Here is a 12,766-nt window from a genome sequence, read left to right on the forward strand (position 1 = left end):
GAAGGTCCACTTTGGCTTTACCTTTGTATGCAAGATTTGTCTTTGATTCCTTTGATTTTTGCAACTCTGAATCTAGCATTAACGGTACCTGTATTTGTTGCTTGCTAACACTTGGGAAAGAGAGTATCAACATTGTATCTTCTCTGTAGGCCTTGTGTTGGTCTAACCAGTGAAGTCCAAGGATGACATCTTCATGCATGTCTTTTGAAGAATTTACCTGAAACTTTACCTGCTCTTCATGATTTTGGATGCTAAGGGTAACAACCATTTCTTCTTGACCTGTATGCATACCTAGCATTTTTTTGCTATCATGTTTGCATGGAGTGATTTGGAGGATCCTTTGGATGTTCTCTGCAATCATATTGCATTCTATTGCTTTATCGAATAGAGCATTACATATGACACTCGCTCCATTTGTATTGCTGAGAACTATGGCTATTCCCATTGGAGGTTCTCTTGAAGATTTATGTCCTTCTTTTGTTGTGGTTTCATCTTGATCTAGCTATGTATTTATGGAAGGTGACTTGAGACTTTGTGTTCCACTCTGACTTGCATTGGTTGATTCGACTGGCAATGTCTCAGTTTGTGGATTCCTATATCTTCTTGGTTGTCTGCAACCCCGTTCTTCTTAACTTCTGGATTTGGTGGCATTCTCTACTCAATAGCTATCATGGTTGCCCTTTTCTGTGTTTGATCTGCACTTGCTATTGCCTGATTTGCTTTAAGCTCTTTTGAAGTTCTGTTCAATGGAGATGAATCATCTTCAATAAGATCTGCTTTGATATCAGCCTCCATTTTAACTATGCTTGAGGACTTTGTGCTGTCATCCACGAGTGTCCAGCAGTCTTGGTCTTCATTCTTTCTTTGACGACTGCATCTTCATTGAATTTTGTATCTCTAGGACATCAAAGAACTTACCAGTCTTTGGTGGCATTCCCAAATATGATGTTGTGTGGTATATCCTTTACTGTGATCACATGGAATTGGGATGTGATCATCTATGAACCTATTGAATGGCGGTGGAGACGATATTCTGCTCATTTGTCTCAAGATATGCTCACAAATTCAGGAGCATCTTCCAGCTGTGGTTGGCCACATTTTTTCCAAGTGCGAAAAGACATGAGGTTCTTGTCTAACTGAAAATCTACCTTTACTTCTCTTGACATCTTTTCTTCGTTTTCACTAGTGATGTTGCACTTGATCATCTCAGGATTTCTTTATGTACTGATTGATTTTGTTGTGGTAGTGTCCTTGGGTTGAGCTTTTTTTACATTGCTTTGTCTTGATCACCTGCTTCCGTTGATGTTGGCTCGTTTTGTTGTAATACTACATCTTTTTCTTGCAGCTGTTGAAAATTGTGTGCTTGCATTTGGGTAACTTTTGATCTTAGAATATCCACTGTACTTTCTGGCATAATCTGTCTCTTTGAAGGAGATTTTGGTTGCGACCTTTGTGTAGCTTTCTGGACTTTAATTTCCATTGATTTTTGACTTTTTTTTCACCTATTTTGGCAACTTGAGGCTTTGCATCATCTTTGGATAGTCTTTGACTTCAAGTTTAACATCCGTAGGGGCTTGTACAAGGTCATGAACTTGCTGGTATTCATTGCCATCTGTATCTCAATATGCATATGTGAGCTTGGTCCATGAACTTGTTTGAACACTATGGGATTTGTTGGCTTTTGGATTTGACTTGTGGAGATCACAACTGAAACTTTTGTCTCTGATGATCTTCATAGAGCCATTTTTCTGCAAATTTTGATGGGATCTGGGTCAGTGGGAAACTTTGAACAACCATATGATCTTCCAATGGTTTTTGCTTTGAAGGGGTATGTTGGCTAGAAGTTCTTGGGCTTCTAATCGGTGTAGCATTTTCTGGTACTAGAGCGGAGCTTGACGGATTTGTAGCTCCCCTCTTCCTAGGGTGATTACTATAGCCTGCTCCATTATGAGATCTCAAATCTGTTTTGGTTCTGGTGTAGTCTCACCTTTTGGGATTGTGAAGGCACACTCTGGGTAGTAGCATTGTTGATGTTTGGCATCTGTAAACTGTCTACATAGTTTTCTATGTATCTCCGTGAAACATGACAAATTATTCCCCAAGTCAAGCTATAGACAGCATTATCCTTGCCCTGATAATGTCTATCCCATGGGTCTCCTATGATATGAGCTTCTGTGGTTTTAGGACCCAAGCCATCATAGATCTTAGACTCTCGTCTATATCTATGACTGTTTTGGTCAAAGTATATTCTTGTTTGGTCACAACATCGAAGCTTGATTTCTGATGGAGACGAGTTTCACTCTGAATAAACTTTTGGGTTCACTCGAGTAATATCCTTCAGCTCTAGAGAGGATGGGCTACAATAGTTTCTATCCTTTGAAATGAACCATTCAATCTGATGTCATAAAATCTAATATCTAACCAACCCAAATGATTTTCTCATATTAAATTGATCACTTAATGTGGGAGAATAAACGGGAACAAGTGTTAAGATATAGATATGTGCTTATAGATCTATCTCAACACGGGGCCAATAGTAAAGGGACCCAAATGGGAGATGGTCTATCAAGAGCAAGGCTAACCAATGGAGCATAAGACCTTAGGGTTAGCTTCATTCAAGACCTCCAATAATGTGTGAAAAAGTCCTTTGACCTTAGGTAAGCTAGGGCTGAGCTTGAGGTGGGAACCCGGCCCAAGCTCGAGGTGCTTGACCTGCTTGAGTTGCTTGTCGTGCTTGAGGTGTTTGTCCTGCTTGAGGTGCTTGATTAAGGTGCTTGAGGTGCTTGACTTACTCCATGCTTGAGGTGCTTGACTTGCCGCTTGATTAAGGTGCTTGAGGTGCCTTAACATGCTTGCCTGAGATGCTTGTGCGAATACCCCCTAGTCCAAGTGCTTTGTCATGCTTGATGACTAAGGTGCTTGAGCTCCTAAAGTCAAAAAGATCCCTACAAGGAGGGGGGCGAGCCTACAAGGGGGGGGGATGAGAGAGAACACACACACACACACACACACACAAGGGAAGCCCCAGCTTGAAGAGGCAGCAAGGACACTTGTCAAGTTCCTCCTCATGTTGCCCTCATGGTGTGCCTGAAGCCTATTGGTTGGCCACCCAAGGGGTCCAATGATAATTTAGGATATTTAATTAATTGATTTTGCATTTATCAAGTCCTCTCTCTCAAAGGGGAAAGGGGGACACTTGTCCCAAGGCTACCCCTGTTGCTTGTAATGGCTCCTGCTTGTGATTGGCTAGGCTTGGAGGGGTCCAATGAGCTTCAAGCATGAGCTACAAGGGGGGGTCGACCCAAGCAAGCTAGGGGGGTGCTTAGGGGGTACACTCACCCACACACACTCACAAACACTCTCATTTTGTGCTATGCAAAGTGCAAGAGCTCCCTCTCCAAGCAAGTAGAGGTTGAGAGCCTACACCAACACTCTTGGCTATGGAGTGCAAATCCAACCAAGAGCCATGCTTCAATGCTTGAGCTTGTCATCTCCTTCTTCTTCATTACTATGCTATTATGTATGCTAGCTCAAGAGTTATGATAAGTGAGGAACTAGCTCTTTCTCGTATGAAATGTTTCTTCTTCCTCTTCCCTACCCTCATTCCCTGCTAGCTCTCTCCAGCTTCGAAGGTGTTTGAGGTCTTGGGACTGAGGCTTGGTATAGTTAAAGCTTTCTTCAAGTTTAGGTTATGATATGATGGTGATGCATGAAGCTTTCCATCTTCATTGCTTCACCTAGGTCACAAGGAACACAAAGAATGTATTGTAACAAGTCTCTCTTTATGGGAGAAATCATAATACAAATGCCTATTGGAGGGGGGACTGGCTCCACATAAATCCGGTCCTCAACTGTTGTCATGTTCTCTAAATTCTCTCTCTTGCAAAAGTATTGTCTATGCGAAGTTAACTAATTGCTATGATTATGTTGCTATCTTCAATTATGTCTACCCGCTATGCTCACAAAATCATTTCTTGAAAGTATTCTCATTAAATTCCGCTACTCTCAAATTGAATAGGCAAATTCCATTACATTGGTATCAGAGCATTTGGTTTCTCTTTTGTTGCTTAAGAAGAGAGGTCCTTAAGTAGCCTATAAATGGTTGATGTTGTTAATTATAATAGAGTAAGTGGAACTGGGATCTAATATCGGTTTTGTTAAGCCCACTATGTGGGGGATGGTGCACACCTCGGGAGCTTTGGACTTAATAATGGAGTCATTTTAGACTTGCCTATGGCTTTACCATTATTGAGACATAAGAAGTCTGAAAGGAGCTAGCCCTTGGAAACTCTGCTATGTTAGACCTACTCCTCTACTCTCTATAATTAACCACTTTGAGCCGTGGGTGTAGATACTTAAGAGCCGATTTTCAAAGGCTAAGAGGAGTGGCAACTAAGGTTTTGTATTGCCAAAGCATACACTAAGTATAAACATAAATTTTGTTAACATGGCTGACAATAATCAAGAGAGTAGAATGAACATTGATAGCTTTGATTTTGCACATGAAGGTGCTAATGATGATGCTCCCATGTTTGTGAGTTATCTCGTCACTAGGTTGCAACAAGCTATGGGCAACCCTGTTTTGCAAGCCGAAGTTACTCAACAACTTCATGCTTATGGAATTTCCCTTCCTCTCCCAGAAGAAAGAGAGCTTAGGAGGCCTCTTGAAGAGACCCCCAAAAGAAGACTCTCTCCCATTCGAGAGGAGGAATCCAAAGAGAAAGAAAGCAATGACAGTCTAAGTTCCTCTGAAGATGTGGCTCCACGAAGACGGCGGTCTAGACGATCGCCTACTCCTCCCAAGAGGAAAAGAGCAACCTATAGTCCTTCTCCTCATCACTCTGAAAGGCAAGAGAGGAAACAAAGGAAGAAAAGGGCTAGGAAGAGGTCACCCTCTTCTCCTTCTTCTTCACCTTCCTCATCTTCCGATGAAAGTTATGGCTATTCTCCTAGAGAATACAAGAGGGGAGGACATCGCAAATCATTTCCTGCATGGCGAAGGTCACAAAAGCTAAAGAAGTTCAAGGAGGGAGGAAAGAGTATCTCTTTTCTCACCTACGATGGCACCTTTGGTGCTACCGACAAAGTGTTGGCCTTCATCCAACAATTTGATGCGGCCTTTGGGGACGAGGGCTTCACAGAGTCCTCCAAGCTACGCCATGTAGCTATGTACTTCCAAAAATCAGTTCGTCAATGGTGGGCTAGCCTTCGTGGCAATGGAGAAGCCCCAAAGACATGGAAAACTCTACGAGTTTCCATCATGAAGCAATTTCTTCCAAGTGATACTAAAGATAAAGTTCTTACCGAATGGCGCGGCTTGAAGCTTCTCTCTCATGAGTCTATCAACAAGTATGTAGACGAGTTTTGGGATTTACATCTCAAAGCTACTATCTTTCAAAAGATAGACTTTGCCGAACAAAGACAACAATTCTGTGCGGGATTACCTGAAGAGATGGCCGAATACATCAACTCTCAACGGCCCGGTACTATTACCGAAGTAATCCACCACACCATGGTTGCTTCACGCATCAATTTCCATCAAGGGGCTAGACGTAATGTCAAGCCCATGGAAAACAAAGATAAAAATGATGCAAAGGGGAATTCCAATGCTCAAAATAATTCCCAAGGCACTTCCAACAACAACAACAACAACAACAACAACAACAACAACAACAACAACAACAACAACAACAACAATCGGTCCAAGGAGAAGGGAGTTTACAAAGGTAAAAACAAACTCTCTCCTGTAGAGCTTGAAGCTTTTCGCAAGGACCATAAGTGTTTCAAGTGTGGAGAGCAAGGACATGGCTATCGTTCTTGCCCTAAGAAGAATACTCGCAATGAGACTCCTAGGGCTTCCACCTTCGAAGCTCCAAAAGAGGATGCTCATTGCAAAGGATCATCACTCTCCTATGCTTAGGGAAAGGTAAGAGAGCATGCTGCCTTCATCTTGTTTGACCCTGGCTCTACTCTCAACTTCATATCAATAGAGTTGGCCACCAAGTTGGGCATTCAAGCTTTTGAGATGGGAGATATAGTAAGAGCTGATGCAGCTTTCAAGGGACAACAAGCCTCCGTTACTCCCTTGATTGGGAAGTTGAGGCTTCATGTCCAAAGCTATGTCGACAAAGAAGAATTCTTCATCTCTCCTCTCCAACATCAGGATGTTATCCTAGGGGCACCATGGTTTGATCGCATGGCTACCAACATGAAGTTCCCTGAAAGGAGAATTTACTTCACCTACAGGGGAAAGAACATGTATATAGATGCTAGTGAGCATGGTCGCACTATTCCACTTGTAAATCCTCTTTTTTTTGATAAATCAATGAAGAGCTCAGTTTCTGCGTACATGATTTATGTCAAAGAGTCTCTAAAAGCTAATAATGTTTCATCAAATGAAAATGACAGGAATCAAGAAGAGTTAGACTTGTCTACTTTTCTAAAAGGATTCCAAGATGTGTTCATCGATGATATCCCTATGGACCTACCTCCAAAACGAGGGGATGATGACCATCGTATTGAGCTCCTTCCAGGAAGCTCACAGCCTAACAAACCTCCTTATCGAGTCTCACAAGCTCAACAAGAGGAGATTATGAGGCAAGTACAGGAATTGGTAGACAAAGGGATGGTGAGGCCTAGTTCCTCTCCCTTTTGTTCTCCAGTCCTTTTAGTGCAAAAGAAAGATGGTACATACCGTATGTGTGTGGACTATCGAGCACTAAACCATATCACTATAAAAAACAGATTTCCCATGCCTCGGGAAGAAGATCTGTTTGATTAGCTACAAGGCTCTACCTACTTAAGTAGGATTGACCTTAAGAGTGGCTATCATCAAATAACGATAGTGGATGAAGATATCCTAAAGACCGCGTTTCGCACAACATTTGGTCTTTATGAATATCTAGTCATGCCTTTGGCTTGACTAATGCACCAGCTACTTTCAATCGTCTCATGGAGAAAATTTTTAGACCATATCGTAAATTCACTGGAGTGTTCTTTGATGATATCATCATCTACTCCAAGTCTTTGGAGGAACATAAGCAACATCTCCAAGTGATTTTTCAAGCCTTGAGGGAGAACAAACTTTTTCTCAACCAAAAGAAAAGTGAATTCTTCCTTCAAGAGATTCAATATCTAGGTCATATTATCTCTCACGATGGTATTCGTATGGATCCATCAAAGTTAGAGGTAATAAAATCATGGCCTAAACCAAGGAATCTACATGAGCTAAGAAGCTTTATTGGTATGTGTGCATACTATAGACGCTTCATAGCAAAATTCTCTCAAGTAGCAGGACCACTACATGACTTAACAAAGAAGAACGTTAAGTTTGTATGGACTGCTAAGGAGCAAAATGCTTTTGAAAAACTCAAAGAGAAGCTTACTTCCCAACCAGTCCTCGTGCTTCCGGATCTCTCAAAGCCATTTGAGGTCCAATGTGATGCTTGTGGTGATTGCCTTGGAGCGGTTTTGCTTCAAGAAGGGCATGCCATAGCATATGAGAGCCGAAGGCTCAATAGTGATGAACGAGTCTTGGGCATTTATGAGAAAGAGCTTTTAGCTGTTCTACATGCCCTAGACACATGGAAGCACTACCTATTGGGGACTCCATTTATCCTACGAACCGACCACCAAAGTCTCAAGTATTTCATGATGCAAACCAAGCTTTTCGACAAACAAATGAGGTGGGCAAATTTTCTTTCGCAATTTAATTTCCATATTGCTCACATAGCTGGTAAGCACAATCAAGTTGCCGATGCACTTTCACGACGACCAAAAGTTAATGCGGTGTCTATAGCTACTCACAATGATCTATCCTCTATGATAGATGAGTATGCTACTGACCCTGACTTTAGAGACATAATGTCAGCCCTTGCTTTGGGGAAGAAAGAGGAACCATTCACCTTGTAGGATGGTTATCTTCTCCACGGCAATAGGCTATGTGTTACCCATTCCCTTCGTGAGAAGGTTATGTATGAATCCCATGCTCCTCCATATGCAGGGCATAGAGGTATTCAACCTACTCTCCGAGGAGTAGAGACGTATTTCTATTGGCCTACCATGAAAGTGGACATACAAGAGTATGTTTCAAAATGTGTAGTATGCCAAAAGACCAAGTATGATAGAGGGAAGCAACCTGGATTACTCCAGCCATTGCCTATTCCAAATTCACCATGGGAGAGTATATCCATGGATTTCATCTTTGGATTGCCCAAGTCTATCCATGGGAATACAGGAATATGGACAATAGTCGACAGGTTTAGCAAGCAAGCACATTTTATTCCTGTCAAAAAGACTATTAAGGCACATCAAATGGCAACTCTCTTCATATCTCAGATTTTCAAGCACCATGGATTACCCACATCCATCGTGTCAGATAGAGATCCTAGAATGACCAGTAATTTCTGGAAAGGTCTCTTTGAAAATCTAGGAACAAGATTGAATTTCTCTTCGGCCTATCACCCACAAACGGATGGCCAAAGTGAGATAGCAAATCTTACGATACTCGATCTACTCAAAACTTATGTTACCGAAGTAGATCAACGCTCACAATGGGAAAAGTATTTACCGCTAGTAGAGTATGCCTACAATAATACTGTACATACTTCTACGGGGAAAGCACCTTTCGAGATCATAGAGGGAAGACCTAAAAGTCCCTTGCTACTGAAAGTACATGGGAAGATCTTCGCCGCCGATGAGTATAGCCGTGACCTACAAGAATATTTTCAAAAGATTAGGGAGGCTATAGCCATCTCTCAACAAAGGCAAAAAGCTGCTGCTGATAATCACAGAAGAGCCTTAATGTTCAAAGAAAATGATTGGGTCTTACTCAAGTTTCCTAAGGCTCGATTAAGGCAAATGACGGGCAAAAATCCTACGGGCCATCAGAAGTATTATGCTAAACTAGCAAAAAGATACTATGGTCCTTTCCAAATCTTGAAGCCTATCAATGAGACGGCTTATCAACTCAAGTTGCCCAACCATTGGCTTATACACAATGCCTTTCATGTAAGCCTACTTAAGCCCTACAAAGGAGAGCCACCAATTGAACCAATTATTGAAGACCCTCCCGAAGTCAAAGACCAAGAAGAGGTGCTACAACCTGAAGTTGTCCTTCGGCATGAAGACAAGGTACTACGACATGGTAAGATAATCCGACGGTATCTTATTAAGTTCAAAAATTATCCTTTTGAAGATGCTAAATGGATGCAAGGAGTACAACTTAAGGATAGTATGAACCTTGTCAATGCTTACAATGCTACATTAGAGTAAGCAAATGTACAAATTTCTTTTAAATGACTCATGTTTTTGTCTTATATGACTAGTCCTCTTTTTAATTGTGCACAAATTTAACTAGTATGCATGCTTAGAATCATGTTTGTGATGACGACGTCTCTCAAACACCAAGTAGAATTTGTCACTCTACTTTGGGAGAATGAAATGGACTAAATAGCAAACATGCTTGCGGAAGCTATGTCTCCCAAGCACCAAATGGATTAGTCATCCATCTTGGAAAGATGTCGTAGGGTAAAAAAGGGATCCTCTACCCGCTAAGTACGATTGACTAATGACTAAGCCTTTATCTCTTCTACCTCATAGTCGAGGACGACTATGATTTCAAGAGAGAGGTAATGTCATAAAATCTAATATCTACCCAACCGAAATGATTTTATCATATTAAATTGATCACTTAATGTGGGAGAATAAACGGGAACAAGTGTTAAGATATAGATATGTGCTTATAGATCTATCTCAACACGGGGCCAATAGTAAAGGGGCCCAAATGGGAGATGGTCTATCAAGAGCAAGGCTAACCAGTGGAGCATAAGACCTTAGGGTTAGCTTCATTGAAGACCTCCAATAATGTGTGAAAAAGTCCTTTGACCTTAGGTAAGCTAGGGCTGAGCTTGAGGTGGGAACCCGGCCCAAGCTCGAGGTGCTTGATTTGCTTGAGTTGCTTGTCGTGCTTGAGGCGTTTGTCCTGCTTGAGGTGCTTGATTAAGGTTCTTGAGGTGCTTGACTTACTCCATGCTTGAGGTGCTTGAATTGCCGCTTGATTAAGGTGCTTGAGGTGCCTTGACATGCTTGCTTGAGATGCTTGTGGGAATACCCCCTAGTCCAAATGCTTTGTCATGCTTGAGCTCCTAAAGTCAAAAAGATCCCTACAAGGAGGGGGGCGAGCCTACAAGGGGGGGGGGATGAGAGAGAACACACACACACACACACACACACACAAGGGAAGCCCCAGCTTGAGCTCCTAAAGTCAAAAAGATACCTACAAGGAGGGGGGGGATGAGAGAGAACACACACACACACACACACACACACACACACACACACACACACACACACACACACACACACACACACACACACACACACACACACACACACACACACACACAAGGGAAGCCCCAGCTTGAAGAGGCAGCAAGGACACTTGTCAAGTTCCTCCTCATGTTGCCCTCATGGTGTGCCTGAAGCCTATTGGTTGGCCACCCAAGGGGTCCAATGATAATTTAGGATATTTAATTAATTGATTTTGCATTTATCAAGTCCTCTCTCTCAAAGGGGAAAGGGGGACACTTGTCCCAAGGCTACCCCTGTTGCTTGTAATGGCTCCTGCTTGTGATTGGCTAGGCTTGGAGGGGTCCAATGAGCTTCAAGCATGAGCTACAAGGGGGGGTCGACCCAAGCAAGCTAGGGGGGTGCTTAGGGGGTACACTCACCCACACACACACTCTCATTGTGTGCTATGCAAAGTGCAAGAGCTCCCTCTCCAAGCAAGTAGAGGTTGAGAGCCTACACCAACACTCTTGGCTATGGAGTGCAAATCCAACCAAGAGCCATGCTTCAATGCTTGAGCTTGTCATCTCCTTCTTCTTCATTACTATGCTATTATGTATGCTAGCTCAAGAGTTATGATAAGTGAGGAACTAGCTCTTTCTCGTATGAAATGTTTCTTCTTCCTCTTCCCTACCCTCATTCCCTGCTAGCTCTCTCCAGCTTCGAAGGTGTTTGAGGTCTTGGGACTGAGGCTTGGTATAGTTAAAGCTTTCTTCAAGTTTAGGTTATGCTATGATGGTGATGCATGAAGCTTTCCATCTTCATTGCTTCACCTAGGTCACAAGGAACACAAAGAATGTATTGTAACAAGTCTCTCTTTATCGGAGAAATCATAATACAAATGCCTATTGGAGGGGGGACCGGCTCCACATAAATCCGGTCCTCAACTGTTGTCACGTTCTCTAAATTCTCTCTCTTGCAAAAGTATTGTCTATGCCAAGTTAACTAATTGCTATGATTATGTTGCTATCTTCAATTATGTCTACCCGCTATGCTCACAAAATCATTTCTTGAAAGTATTCTCATTAAATTCCGCTACTCTCAAATTGAATAGGCAAATTCCATTACATCTGATCTATCACTGGACGCACTTCTATGAGCTGGGATGTGGGCCGTTCAAACACTGGTTGATCCTTTTTGTACGGTTGCCCTTTTTGATCCACATAGTGTGCATATGAATTATGTGTGCCATACAAAGCTAACATCATTCATTTTGATGTGTCCCTTAGACTTGTGAATGATTGCACACTTGTGGTAGTGGATGCAGAATCATTTGCAAACCTTACACTATTTTTGACCTTTGATGATAAATCGAGATTCATGTTTCCAATTTGCTCCATGCTTTGCTTGGCGGTTGATGTGCTCTTGTTGTCTGGATTTTTTGGACAATCTTCATGAAAATGTTCACTTTTTCTTCCACAATTTGAGCAATACACCATGATTGGTGGTATTTCATTTGGTTCTGTCATGTCAAGCTCTAACTGAGAAGTTTCAGCTTATGTACTCGCCAAGTTGTCGGCATCTTCTCTTGAGCATCAGGCTATAGACTTCTCCATCTTGACCTTTGTACTGTCTTTGACTCGGTTCTCGAATTAGATTGGATTCAATTGGCTCATCTGTTGAATCTTCCATCACTGGCTGTGGACTGTATATTGGACCAATATAATTTATGTACAACGATCTTGATTCCATATGCACTAAATGGATGCTTTGTGGGTCTGTGCATATTTCTGGATAACCACTTGGATCCATCTTTTGCACTTCTATCTGCACCTTTCCTTTGAGCTTGCAATACCTAGCTCCACTGAAGTCTATGAACATCTGGGAGTTCTCTGAATATGGCTTTACTCTTATCAATAGGATCGTGGCTCTTGTGCTGCTTCTGCCAGTCATAATATACCTATGGCCTTCCGAATCTCTGTATAAAACTTTATCTCCAATGTAGCCATATAGTTGTAAAATTTGCTCTGTTGCAGTTGTGCTTGTGTTGCTACTACTACTGGTTATCTTTAGTTCTCGTGCATTTGACCTCTCGGCTTGACTTGACTCCATGTCATCTTGGTCTCAAAGAACTATCTCTTAGCAGATCATGGTGTTGATTAGCAAAATTACTCCTCCTGGAGTTTGATAAGACTGCTTTTGCCAAAGTATTTTTGGTAGTTGATTGCTCTTAGACTCACAAGAGTTGATTAACTCTAGCTCAAAAGTGTTAGAATTGATTGCAGCCTTTGAAATGATGAAAATCTGGGGTTTGAATAGCCTAATCTGCAATCCAATGTGATTTGTGTCCCTGTTCGCAAGTTCCATGCGTGAAACTTCCCTAATGGCTTGAATTTACTAAAAATCCATTTTGAATTGCACTTTTATATGCTCGACCCCATTTTGACAAGGTTTTGATCGTTCGCTCAAACTGCTCAAT

This window comes from Adiantum capillus-veneris, chromosome 3 (genome assembly GCF_014529385.1).
Source record: "Adiantum capillus-veneris isolate H3 chromosome 3, ASM1452938v2, whole genome shotgun sequence".
NCBI lineage: Eukaryota > Viridiplantae > Streptophyta > Polypodiopsida > Polypodiales > Pteridaceae > Adiantum > Adiantum capillus-veneris.